The sequence below is a fragment of the Nematostella vectensis genome, chromosome 15, assembly GCF_932526225.1.
Source record: "Nematostella vectensis chromosome 15, jaNemVect1.1, whole genome shotgun sequence".
Classification (NCBI taxonomy): Eukaryota; Metazoa; Cnidaria; class Anthozoa; order Actiniaria; family Edwardsiidae; genus Nematostella; species Nematostella vectensis.
In genome coordinates this window covers 12,175,081-12,190,265 of record NC_064048.1, presented here as the reverse complement: position 1 = coordinate 12,190,265, position 15,185 = coordinate 12,175,081, and positions in this window count along the sequence as shown.

Below are 15,185 nucleotides of genomic sequence, written 5' to 3'. Positions count from 1 at the left end.
TGTCGGCGTGGCATCGTAACGCACGCGGGCGCATTGTCTTTTATTGTGTACAGAATGTCTCTGTCGTTTTTTGCTTTACTTTTAGTTTTGCTTCATTTTTATTATTATTTTTTTGTCTTTTTATTTACAGTTCTATGTACAGTATTTGACCATAGCTATGATAACAATTATTCAAAATTATTGTTACCAACTATTGTAACCAATTATCGTAAACCAACTTGACTGCAAAACACTATTAGACATTTCTTTCATGTGACTGCGAAGTTGACATGTCAACATCTAGAGGGGCTTCACCCAACAATGAATCATGGGGGACCATGAAAGCACGGTGTCGCGGAAAATTTTCCTGCCCCATTTATCAGGAACATCTGTGCAGCCGATGCCCTTAGTTGGATGGGGTGCACAGGTGCTTTGGGTATGGCCCTGTAGATGGCACAGTGACCACAAGATGTATCTGAATGAAACTGTATACTTATTTAAAATTTTAAAAACATGTGAGTGTTACTTACTTAGTTACAGTAGTTCTTTTGAATATTATTATTTACGTGTATAATTTAGATGAGTAATAAATACTTCTCATTTGTCTCGTAGAGCTCGTATCGTTCCTCCTAAATAACAAACAAAATAATGTGTGTTATTATCTTGGTGCAAAGGAATCTACAGTAGTTTTGTAATCAAATAATTGTTTTACTATTAACACACTTGTTCTTTCAACCAGTTTGTTGGTCTCACAAATAGACTTTTAATAAACTTGTATCCCTCCCCTCTCCACTCATTAAAGGGGCAGCGTCATGGCACTGCGCATGTCTGGAGTCAGTGTTTCTTGTAGGCTTTCAATTGTCTACACACAGTTGAACTTTAATAGTTGTCAATGCTTTCTTAATATAATATTCGATATTTTACTGAATGTTTATTGACAGTTTGTGGGCATTTCCTTTGAATTCAAGTCTTCCACATGTACCAAAGGCTCTTAGGTCAACATTAGAATTTGACTGAAATTCATTGTGTCCTGGCCGGAGAGCTATTGCAAAGCTCTTCATCACACTGCACTTTTAAGCATATTCTATGTATGCTTCTTTGTACAAAATGTACCCCTCCTAATAAAACATTAAAGATCACATAACTTGTTTACTTCCTCGACTCTTTGCTTTTTATTTTTGTTCTCTTACTAGGAAAATATCGAATACAAATAATCAGTAAAGCTAGCAAGCTCATTTTGCTAGCTGTATATAATGCATATCAAGCCTGTATCTTTAGTATCCTGGATCAGGTAGACGAACCTATGTCACACCACTTTTTTGATGAGTATTATAAAAAAATACTAAAAAACGTTATCTTGAACTGTGTAAAAAAAAAAAAAAAAAAAAAAAAAAAAAAAACATAGAGAAAAAAAAAGGCCATTGGCCTGGGATCGAACCCGGCCTAAAGAACAAAACGGAAACCATACATACGGATTACCCAATCGGTATGGCAGCACAAGGCTTTTACGGAAGGCTGTAAAGAACCCGAAGGCCCCAAGCACCGATATTTCCGGCGAATATGCTGTACAACACTCTTGCAAGGTATTTCAACCCGCGCATTAATGGGGAGGACAATAACCAGGATCCCAGGCCTGTAATACGGTTACGCCACGCACAGCTCGCTGAGATATAGGATGAAAAAAAATACAGGTCTATGTGGGCGTTTTGGGTCCCTTGGGGGCTCGCTATGTCGGCGTGGCATCGTAACGCACGCGGGCGCATTGTCTTTTATTGTGTACAGAATGTCTCTGTCGTTTTTTGCTTTACTTTTAGTTTTGCTTTATTTTTATTATTATTTTTTTTTAGTCTTTTTATTTGCAGTTCTATGTACAGTATTTGACCATAGCTATGATAACAATTATTCAAAATTATTGTAACCAACTATTGTAACCAATTATCGTAAACCAACTTGACTGCAAAACACTATTAGACATTTCTTTCATGTGACTGCGAAGTTGACATGTCAACATCTAGAGGGGCTTCACCCAACAAGGAATCATGGGGGACCATGAAAGCACGGTGTCGCGGAAAATTTTCCTGCCCCATTTATCAGGAACATCTGTGCAGCCGATGCCCTTAGTTGGATGGGGTGCACAGGTGCTTTGGGTATGGCCCTGTAGATGGCACAGTGACCACAAGATGTATCTGAATGAAACTGTATACTTATTTAAAATTTTAAAAACATGTGAGTGTTACTTACTTAGTTACAGTAGTTCTTTTGAATATTATTATTTACGTGTATAATTTAGATGAGTAATAAATACTTCTCATTTGTCTCGTAGAGCTCGTATCGTTCCTCCTAAATAACAAACAAAATAATGTGTGTTATTATCTTGGTGCAAAGGAATCTACAGTAGTTTTGTAATCAAATAATTGTTTTACTATTAACACACTTGTTCTTTCAACCAGTTTGTTGGTCTCACAAATAGACTTTTAATAAACTTGTATCCCTCCCCTCTCCACTCATTAAAGGGGCAGCGTCATGGCACTGCGCATGTCTGGAGTCAGTGTTTCTTGTAGGCTTTCAATTGTCTACACACAGTTGAACTTTAATAGTTGTCAATGCTTTCTTAATATAATATTCGATATTTTACTGAATGTTTATTGACAGTTTGTGGGCATTTCCTTTGAATTCAAGTCTTCCACATGTACCAAAGGCTCTTAGGTCAACATTAGAATTTGACTGAAATTCATTGTGTCCTGGCCGGAGAGCTATTGCAAAGCTCTTCATCACACTGCACTTTTAAGCATATTCTATGTATGCTTCTTTGTACAAAATGTACCCCTCCTAATAAAACATTAAAGATCACATAACTTGTTTACTTCCTCGACTCTTTGCTTTTTATTTTTGTTCTCTTACTAGGAAAATATCGAATACAAATAATCAGTAAAGCTAGCAAGCTCATTTTGCTAGCTGTATATAATGCATATCAAGCCTGTATCTTTAGTATCCTGGATCAGGTAGACGAACCTATGTCACACCACTTTTTTGATGAGTATTATAAAAAAATACTAAAAAACGTTATCTTGAACTGTGTAAAAAAAAAAAAAAAAAAAAAAAAAAAAACATAGAGAAAAAAAAAGGCCATTGGCCTGGGATCGAACCCGGCCTAAAGAACAAAACGGAAACCATACATACGGATTACCCAATCGGTATGGCAGCACAAGGCTTTTACGGAAGGCTGTAAAGAACCCGAAGGCCCCAAGCACCGATATTTCCGGCGAATATGCTGTACAACACTCTTGCAAGGTATTCCAACCCGCGCATTAATGGGGAGGACAATAACCAGGATCCCAGGCCTGTAATACGGTTACGCCACGCACAGCTCGCTGAGATATAGGATGAAAAAAAATACAGGTCTATGTGGGCGTTTTGGGTCCCTTGGGGGCTCGCTATGTCGGCGTTGCATCGTAACGCACGCGGGCGCATTGTCTTTTATTGTGTACAGAATGTCTCTGTCGTTTTTTGCTTTACTTTTAGTTTTGCTTTATTTTTATTATTATTTTTTTTAGTCTTTTTATTTGCAGTTCTATGTACAGTATTTGACCATAGCTATGATAACAATTATTCAAAATTATTGTAACCAACTATTGTAACCAATTATCGTAAACCAACTTGACTGCAAAACACTATTAGACATTTCTTTCATGTGACTGCGAAGTTGACATGTCAACATCTAGAGGGGCTTCATCCAAAAAGGAATCATGGGGGACCATGAAAGCACGGTGTCGCGGAAAATTTTCCTGCCCCATTTATCAGGAACATCTGTGCAGCCGATGCCCTTAGTTGGATGGGGTGCACAGGTGCTTTGGGTATGGCCCTGTAGATGGCACAGTGACCACAAGATGTATCTGAATGAAACTGTATACTTATTTAAAATTTTAAAAACATGTGAGTGTTACTTACTTAGTTACAGTAGTTCTTTTGAATATTATTATTTACGTGTATAATTTAGATGAGTAATAAATACTTCTCATTTGTCTCGTAGAGATCGTATCGTTCCTCCTAAATAACAAACAAAATAATGTGTGTTATTATCTTGGTGCAAAGGAATCTACAGTAGTTTTGTAATCAAATAATTGTTTTACTATTAACACGCTTGTTCTTTCAACCAGTTTGTTGGTCTCACAAATAGACTTTTAATAAACTTGTATCCCTCCCCTCTCCACTCATTAAAGGGGCAGCGTCATGGCACTGCGCATGTCTGGAGTCAGTGTTTCTTGTAGGCTTTCAATTGTCTACACACAGTTGAACTTTAATAGTTGTCAATGCTTTGTTAAAATAATATTCGATATTTTACTGAATGTTTATTGACAGTTTGTGGGCATTTCCTTTGAATTCAAGTCTTCCACATGGACCAAAGGCTCTTAGGTCAACATTAGAATTTGACTGAAATTCATTGTGTCCTGGCCGGAGAGCTATTGCAAAGCTCTTCATCACACTGCACTTTTAAGCATATTCTATGTATGCTTCTTTGTACAAAATGTACCCCTCCTAATAAAACATTAAAGATCACATAACTTGTTTACTTCCTCGACTCTTTGCTTTTTATTTTTGTTCTCTTACTAGGAAAATATCGAATACAAATAATCAGTAAAGCTAGCAAGCTCATTTTGCTAGCTGTATATAATGCATATCAAGCCTGTATCTTTAGTATCCTGGATCAGGTAGACGAACCTATGTCACACCACTTTTTTGATGAGTATTATAAAAAAAATACTAAAAAACGTTATCTTGAACTGTGTAAAAAAAAAAAAAAAAAAAAAACCATAGAGAAAAAAAAAGGCCATTGGCCTGGGATCGAACCCGGCCTAAAGAACAAAACGGAAACCATACATACGGATTACCCAATCGGTATGGCAGCACAAGGCTTTTACGGAAGGCTGTAAAGAACCCGAAGGCCCCAAGCACCGATATTTCCGGCGAATATGCTGTACAACACTCTTGCAAGGTATTCCAACCCGCGCATTAATGGGGAGGACAATAACCAGGATCCCAGGCCTGTAATACGGTTACGCCACGCACAGCTCGCTGAGATATAGGATGAAAAAAAATACAGGTCTATGTGGGCGTTTTTGGTCCCTTGGGGGCTCGCTATGTCGGCGTGGCATCGTAACGCACGCGGGCGCATTGTCTTTTATTGTGTACAGAATGTCTCTGTCGTTTTTTGCTTTACTTTTAGTTTTGCTTTATTTTTATTATTATTTTTTTTAGTCTTTTTATTTGCAGTTCTATGTACAGTATTTGACCATAGCTATGATAACAATTTTTCAAAATTATTGTAACCAACTATTGTAACCAATTATCGTAAACCAACTTGACTGCAAAACACTATTAGACATTTCTTTCATGTGACTGCGAAGTTGACATGTCAACATCTAGAGGGGCTTCACCCAACAAGGAATCATGGGGGACCATGAAAGCACGGTGTCGCGGAAAATTTTCCTGCCCCATTTATCAGGAACATCTGTGCAGCCGATGCCCTTAGTTGGATGGGGTGCACAGGTGCTTTGGGTATGGCCCTGTAGATGGCACAGTGACCACAAGATGTATCTGAATGAAACTGTATACTTATTTAAAATTTTAAAAACATGTGAGTGTTACTTACTTAGTTACAGTAGTTCTTTTGAATATTATTATTTACGTGTATAATTTAGATGAGTAATAAATACTTCTCATTTGTCTCGTAGAGCTCGTATCGTTCCTCCTAAATAACAAACAAAATAATGTGTGTTATTATCTTGGTACAAAGGAATCTACAGTAGTTTTGTAATCAAATAATTGTTTTACTATCAACACGCTTGTTCTTTCAACCAGTTTGTTGGTCTCACAAATAGACTTTTAATAAACTTGTATCCCTCCCCTCTCCACTCATTAAAGGGGCAGCGTCATGGCACTGCGCATGTCTGGAGTCAGTGTTTCTTGTAGGCTTTCAATTGTCTACACACAGTTGAACTTTAATAGTTGTCAATGCTTTGTTAAAATAATATTCGATATTTTACTGAATGTTTATTGACAGTTTGTGGGCATTTCCTTTGAATTCAAGTCTTCCACATGGACCAAAGGCTCTTAGGTCAACATTAGAATTTGACTGAAATTAATTGTGTCCTTGCCGGAGAGCTATTGCAAAGCTCTTCATCACACTGCACTTTTAAGCATATTCTATGTATGCTTCTTTGTACAAAATGTACCCATCCTAATAAAACATTTAAGATCACATAACTTGTTTACTTCCTCGACTCTTTGCTTTTTATTTTTGTTCTCTTACTAGGAAAACATCGAATACAAATAATCAGTAAAGCTAGCAAGCTCATTTTGCTAGCTGTATATAATGCATATCAAGCCTGTATCTTTAGTATCCTGGATCAGGTAGACGAACCTATGTCACACCACTTTTTTGATGAGTATTATAAAAAAATACTAAAAAACGTTATCTTGAACTGTGTAAAAAAAAAAAAAAAAAAAAAAAAAAACATAGAGAAAAAAAAAGGCCATTGGCCTGGGATCGAACCCGGCCTAAAGAACAAAACGGAAACCATACATACGGATTACCCAATCGGTATGGCAGCACAAGGCTTTTACGGAAGGCTGTAAAGAACCCGAAGGCCCCAAGCACCGATATTTCCGGCGAATATGCTGTACAACACTCTTGCAAGGTATTCCAACCCGCGCATTAATGGGGAGGACAATAACCAGGATCCCAGGCATGTAATACGGTTACGCCACGCACAGCTCGCTGAGATATAGGATGAAAAAAAATACAGGTCTATGTGGGCGTTTTGGGTCCCTTGGGGGCTCGCTATGTCGGCGTGGCATCGTAACGCACGCGGGCGCATTGTCTTTTATTGTGTACAGAATGTCTCTGTCGTTTTTTGCTTTACTTTTAGTTTTGCTTTATTTTTATTATTATTTTTTTTAGTCTTTTTATTTGCAGTTCTATGTACAGTATTTGACCATAGCTATGATAACAATTTTTCAAAATTATTGTAACCAATTATCGTAACCAATTATCGTAAACCAACTTGACTGCAAAACACTATTAGACATTTCTTTCATGTGACTGCGAAGTTGACATGTCAACATCTAGAGGGGCTTCACCCAACAAGGAATCATGGGGGACCATGAAAGCACGGTGTCGCGGAAAATTTTCCTGCCCCATTTATCAGGAACATCTGTGCAGCCGATGCCCTTAGTTGGATGGGGTGCACAGGTGCTTTGGGTATGGCCCTGTAGATGGCACAGTGACCACAAGATGTATCTGAATGAAACTGTATACTTATTTAAAATTTTAAAAACATGTGAGTGTTACTTACTTAGTTACAGTAGTTCTTTTGAATATTATTATTTACGTGTATAATTTAGATGAGTAATAAATACTTCTCATTTGTCTCGTAGAGCTCGTATCGTTCCTCCTAAATAACAAACAAAATAATGTGTGTTATTATCTTGGTGCAAAGGAATCTACAGTAGTTTTGTAATCAAATAATTGTTTTACTATTAACACGCTTGTTCTTTCAACCAGTTTGTTGGTCTCACAAATAGACTTTTAATAAACTTGTATCCCTCCCCTCTCCACTCATTAAAGGGGCAGCGTCATGGCACTGCGCATGTCTGGAGTCAGTGTTTCTTGTAGGCTTTCAATTGTCTACACACAGTTGAACTTTAATAGTTGTCAATGCTTTGTTAAAATAATATTCGATATTTTACTGAATGTTTATTGACAGTTTGTGGGCATTTCCTTTGAATTTCAGTCTTCCACATGGACCAAAGGCTCTTAGGTCAACATTAGAATTTGACTGAAATTCATTGTGTCCTGGCCGGAGAGCTATTGCAAAGCTCTTCATCACACTGCACTTTTAAGCATATTCTATGTATGCTTCTTTGTACAAAATGTACCCCTCCTAATAAAACATTAAAGATCACATAACTTGTTTACTTCCTCGACTCTTTGCTTTTTATTTTTGTTCTCTTACTAGGAAAATATCGAATACAAATAATCAGTAAAGCTAGCAAGCTCATTTTGCTAGCTGTATATAATGCATATCAAGCCTGTATCTTTAGTATCCTGGATCAGGTAGACGAACCTATGTCACACCACTTTTTTGATGAGTATTATAAAAAAATACTAAAAAACGTTATCTTGAACTGTGTAAAAAAAAAAAAAAAAAAAAAAAAAAAAACCATAGAGAAAAAAAAAGGCCATTGGCCTGGGATCGAACCCGGCCTAAAGAACAAAACGGAAACCATACATACGGATTACCCAATCGGTATGGCAGCACAAGGCTTTTACGGAAGGCTGTAAAGAACCCGAAGGCCCCAAGCACCGATATTTCCGGCGAATATGCTGTACAACACTCTTGCAAGGTATTCCAACCCGCGCATTAATGGGGAGGACAATAACCAGGATCCCAGGCCTGTAATACGGTTACGCCACGCACAGCTCGCTGAGATATAGGATGAAAAAAAATACAGGTCTATGTGGGCGTTTTGGGTCCCTTGGGGGCTCGCTATGTCGGCGTGGCATCGTAACGCACGCGGGCGCATTGTCTTTTATTGTGTACAGAATGTCTCTGTCGTTTTTTGCTTTACTTTTAGTTTTGCTTTATTATTATTATTATTTTTTTTAGTCTTTTTATTTGCAGTTCTATGTACAGTATTTGACCATAGCTATGATAACAATTTTTCAAAATTATTGTAACCAACTATTGTAACCAATTATCGTAAACCAACTTGACTGCAAAACACTATTAGACATTTCTTTCATGTGACTGCGAAGTTGACATGTCAACATCTAGAGGGGCTTCACCCAACAAGGAATCATGGGGGACCATGAAAGCACGGTGTCGCGGAAAATTTTCCTGCCCCATTTATCAGGAACATCTGTGCAGCCGATGCCCTTAGTTGGATGGGGTGCACAGGTGCTTTGGGTATGGCCCTGTAGATGGCACAGTGACCACAAGATGTATCTGAATGAAACTGTATACTTATTTAAAATTTTAAAAACATGTGAGTGTTACTTACTTAGTTACAGTAGTTCTTTTGAATATTATTATTTACGTGTATAATTTAGATGAGTAATAAATACTTCTCATTTGTCTCGTAGAGCTCGTATCGTTCCTCCTAAATAACAAACAAAATAATGTGTGTTATTATCTTGGTGCAAAGGAATCTACAGTAGTTTTGTAATCAAATAATTGTTTTACTATTACTTACACGCTAATAAATAATTGTTTAAATAATTGTTTTACTATTACTTACACGCTTGTTCTTTCAACCAGTTTGTTGGTCTCACAAATAGACTTTTAATAAACTTGTATCCCTCCCATCTCCACTCATTAAAGGGGCAGCGTCATGGCACTGCGCATGTCTGGAGTCAGTGTTTCTTGTAGGCTTTCAATTGTCTACACACAGTTGAACTTTAATAGTTGTCAATGCTTTGTTAAAATAATATTCGATATTTTACTGAATGTTTATTGACAGTTTGTGGGCATTTCCTTTGAATTTAAGTCTTCCACATGGACCAAAGGCTCTTAGGTCAACATTAGAATTTGACTGAAATTCATTGTGTCCTTGCCGGAGAGCTATTGCAAAGCTCTTCATCACACTGCACTTTTAAGCATATTCTATGTATGCTTCTTTGTACAAAATGTACCCCTCCTAATAAAACATTAAAGATCACATAACTTGTTTACTTCCTCGACTCTTTGCTTTTTATTTTTGTTCTCTTGCTAGGAAAATATCGAATACAAATAATCAGTAAAGCTAGCAAGCTCATTTTGCTAGCTGTATATAATGCATATCAAGCCTGTATCTTTAGTATCCTGGATCAGGTAGACGAACTTATGTCACACCACTTTTTTGATGAGTATTATAAAAAAAATACTAAAAAACGTTATCTTGAACTGTGTAAAAAAAAAAAAAAAAAAAAAAAAAAAACCATAGAGAAAAAAAAAGGCCATTGGCCTGGGATCGAACCCGGCCTAAAGAACAAAACGGAAACCATACATACGGATTACCCAATCGGTATGGCAGCACAAGGCTTTTACGGAAGGCTGTAAAGAACCCGAAGGCCCCAAGCACCGATATTTCCGGCGAATATGCTGTACAACACTCTTGCAAGGTATTCCAACCCGCGCATTAATGGGGAGGACAATAACCAGGATCCCAGGTATGTAATACGGTTACGCCACGCACAGCTCGCTGAGATATAGGATGAAAAAAAATACAGGTCTATGTGGGCGTTTTGGGTCCCTTGGGGGCTCGCTATGTCGGCGTGGCATCGTAACGCACGCGGGCGCATTGTCTTTTATTGTGTACAGAATGTCTCTGTCGTTTTTTGCTTTACTTTTAGTTTTGCTTTATTTTTATTATTATTTTTTTTAGTCTTTTTATTTGCAGTTCTATGTACAGTATTTGACCATAGCTATGATAACAATTTTTCAAAATTATTGTAACCAACTATTGTAACCAATTATCGTAAACCAACTTGACTGCAAAACACTATTAGACATTTCTTTCATGTGACTGCGAAGTTGACATGTCAACATCTAGAGGGGCTTCACCCAACAAGGAATCATGGGGGACCATGAAAGCACGGTGTCGCGGAAAATTTTCCTGCCCCATTTATCAGGAACATCTGTGCAGCCGATGCCCTTAGTTGGATGGGGTGCACAGGTGCTTTGGGTATGGCCCTGTAGATGGCACAGTGACCACAAGATGTATCTGAATGAAACTGTATACTTATTTAAAATTTTAAAAACATGTGAGTGTTACTTACTTAGTTACAGTAGTTCTTTTGAATATTATTATTTACGTGTATAATTTAGATGAGTAATAAATACTTCTCATTTGTCTCGTAGAGCTCGTATCGTTCCTCCTAAATAACAAACAAAATAATGTGTGTTATTATCTTGGTGCAAAGGAATCTACAGTAGTTTTGTAATCAAATAATTGTTTTACTATTACTTACACGCTAATAAATAATTGTTTAAATAATTGTTTTACTATTACTTACACGCTTGTTCTTTCAACCAGTTTGTTGGTCTCACAAATAGACTTTTAATAAACTTGTATCCCTCCCATCTCCACTCATTAAAGGGGCAGCGTCATGGCACTGCGCATGTCTGGAGTCAGTGTTTCTTGTAGGCTTTCAATTGTCTACACACAGTTGAACTTTAATAGTTGTCAATGCTTTGTTAAAATAATATTCGATATTTTACTGAATGTTTATTGACAGTTTGTGGGCATTTCCTTTGAATTTAAGTCTTCCACATGGACCAAAGGCTCTTAGGTCAACATTAGAATTTGACTGAAATTCATTGTGTCCTTGCCGGAGAGCTATTGCAAAGCTCTTCATCACACTGCACTTTTAAGCATATTCTATGTATGCTTCTTTGTACAAAATGTACCCCTCCTAATAAAACATTAAAGATCACATAACTTGTTTACTTCCTCGACTCTTTGCTTTTTATTTTTGTTCTCTTACTAGGAAAATATCGAATACAAATAATCAGTAAAGCTAGCAAGCTCATTTTGCTAGCTGTATATAATGCATATCAAGCCTGTATCTTTAGTATCCTGGATCAGGTAGACGAACTTATGTCACACCACTTTTTTGATGAGTATTATAAAAAAATACTAAAAAACGTTATCTTGAACTGTGTACAAAAAAAAAAAAAAAAAAAAAAAAAAAACCATAGAGAAAAAAAAAGGCCATTGGCCTGGGATCGAACCCGGCCTAAAGAACAAAACGGAAACCATACATACGGATTACCCAATCGGTATGGCAGCACAAGGCTTTTACGGAAGGCTGTAAAGAACCCGAAGGCCCCAAGCACCGATATTTCCGGCGAATATGCTGTACAACACTCTTGCAAGGTATTCCAACCCGCGCATTAATGGGGAGGACAATAACCAGGATCCCAGGTATGTAATACGGTTACGCCACGCACAGCTCGCTGAGATATAGGATGAAAAAAAATACAGGTCTATGTGGGCGTTTTGGGTCCCTTGGGGGCTCGCTATGTCGGCGTGGCATCGTAACGCACGCGGGCGCATTGTCTTTTATTGTGTACAGAATGTCTCTGTCGTTTTTTGCTTTACTTTTAGTTTTGCTTTATTTTTATTATTATTTTTTTTTAGTCTTTTTATTTGCAGTTCTATGTACAGTATTTGACCATAGCTATGATAACAATTTTTCAAAATTATTGTAACCAACTATTGTAACCAATTATCGTAAACCAACTTGACTGCAAAACACTATTAGACATTTCTTTCATGTGACTGCGAAGTTGACATGTCAACATCTAGAGGGGCTTCACCCAACAAGGAATCATGGGGGACCATGAAAGCACGGTGTCGCGGAAAATTTTCCTGCCCCATTTATCAGGAACATCTGTGCAGCCGATGCCCTTAGTTGGATGGGGTGCACGGGTGCTTTGGGTATGGCCCTGTAGATGGCACAGTGACCACAAGATGTATCTGAATGAAACTGTATACTTATTTAAAATTTTAAAAACATGTGAGTGTTACTTACTTAGTTACAGTAGTTCTTTTGAATATTATTATTTACGTGTATAATTTAGATGAGTAATAAATACTTCTCATTTGTCTCGTAGAGCTCGTATCGTTCCTCCTAAATAACAAACAAAATAATGTGTGTTATTATCTTGGTGCAAAGGAATCTACAGTAGTTTTGTAATCAAATAATTGTTTTACTATTAACACGCTTGTTCTTTCAACCAGTTTGTTGGTCTCACAAATAGACTTTTAATAAACTTGTATCCCTCCTCTCTCCACTCATTAAAGGGGCAGCGTCATGGCACTGCGCATGTCTGGAGTCAGTGTTTCTTGTAGGCTTTCAATTGTCTACACACAGTTGAACTTTAATAGTTGTCAATGCTTTGTTAAAATAATATTCGATATTTTACTGAATGTTTATTGACAGTTTGTGGGCATTTCCTTTGAATTTAAGTCTTCCACATGGACCAAAGGCTCTTAGGACAACATTAGAATTTGACTGAAATTCATTGTGTCCTTGCCGGAGAGCTATTGCAAAGCTCTTCATCACACTGCACTTTTAAGCATATTCTACGTATGCTTCTTTGTACAAAATGTACCCCTCCTAATAAAACATTAAAGATCACATAACTTGTTTACTTCCTCGACTCTTTGCTTTTTATTTTTGTTCTCTTACTAGGAAAATATCGAATACAAATAATCAGTAAAGCTAGCAAGCTCATTTTGCTAGCTGTATATAATGCATATCAAGCCTGTATCTTTAGTATCCTGGATCAGGTAGACGAACCTATGTCACACCACTTTTTTGATGAGTATTATAAAAAAATACTAAAAAACGTTATCTTGAACTGTGTAAAAAAAAAAAAAAAAAAAAAAAAAAACCATAGAGAAAAAAAAAGGCCATTGGCCTGGGATCGAACCCGGCCTAAAGAACAAAACGGAAACCATACATACGGATTACCCAATCGGTATGGCAGCACAAGGCTTTTACGGAAGGCTGTAAAGAACCCGAAGGCCCCAAGCACCGATATTTCCGGCGAATATGCTGTACAACACTCTTGCAAGGTATTCCAACCCGCGCATTAATGGGGAGGACAATAACCAGGATCCCAGGCCTGTAATACGGTTACGCCACGCACAGCTCGCTGAGATATAGGATGAAAAAAAATACAGGTCTATGTGGCCGTTTTGGGTCCCTTGGGGGCTCGCTATGTCGGCGTGGCATCGTAACGCACGCGGGCGCATTGTCTTTTATTGTGTACAGAATGTCTCTGTCGTTTTTTGCTTTACTTTTAGTTTTGCTTTATTTTTATTATTATTTTTTTTTAGTCTTTTTATTTGCAGTTCTATGTACAGTATTTGACCATAGCTATGATAACAATTTTTCAAAATTATTGTAACCAACTATTGTAACCAATTATCGTAAACCAACTTGACTGCAAAACACTATTAGACATTTCTTTCATGTGACTGCGAAGTTGACATGTCAACATCTAGAGGGGCTTCACCCAACAAGGAATCATGGGGGACCATTAAAGCACGGTGTCGCGGAAAATTTTCCTGCCCCATTTATCAGGAACATCTGTGCAGCCGATGCCCTTAGTTGGATGGGGTGCACAGGTGCTTTGGGTATGGCCCTGTAGATGGCACAGTGACCACAAGATGTATCTGAATGAAACTGTATACTTATTTAAAATTTTAAAAACATGTGAGTGTTACTTACTTAGTTACAGTAGTTCTTTTGAATATTATTATTTACGTGTATAATTTAGATGAGTAATAAATACTTCTCATTTGTCTCGTAGAGCTCGTATCGTTCCTCCTAAATAACAAACAAAATAATGTGTGTTATTATCTTGGTGCAAAGGAATCTACAGTAGTTTTGTAATCAAATAATTGTTTTACTATTAACACGCTTGTTCTTTCAACCAGTTTGTTGGTCTCACAAATAGACTTTTAATAAACTTGTATCCCTCCCCTCTCCACTCATTAAAGGGGCAGCGTCATGGCACTGCGCATGTCTGGAGTCAGTGTTTCTTGTAGGCTTTCAATTGTCTACACACAGTTGAACTTTAATAGTTGTCAATGCTTTGTTAAAATAATATTCGATATTTTACTGAATGTTTATTGAAAGTTTGTGGGCATTTCCTTTGAATTCAAGTCTTCCACATGGACCAAAGGCTCTTAGGTCAACATTAGAATTTGACTGAAATTCATTGTGTCCTGGCCGGAGAGCTATTGCAAAGCTCTTCATCACACTGCACTTTTAAGCATATTCTATGTATGCTTCTTTGTACAAAATGTACCCCTCCTAATAAAACATTAAAGATCACATAACTTGTTTACTTCCTCGACTCTTTGCTTTTTATTTTTGTTCTCTTACTAGGAAAATATCGAATACAAATAATCAGTAAAGCTAGCAAGCTCATTTTGCTAGCTGTATATAATGCATATCAAGCCTGTATCTTTAGTATCCTGGATCAGGTAGACGAACCTATGTCACACCACTTTTTTGATGAGTATTATAAAAAAATACTAAAAAACGTTATCTTGAACTGTGTAAAAAAAAAAAAAAAAAAAAAAAACATAGAGAAAAAAAAAGGCCATTGGCCTGGGATCGAACCCGGCCTAAAGAACAAAACGGA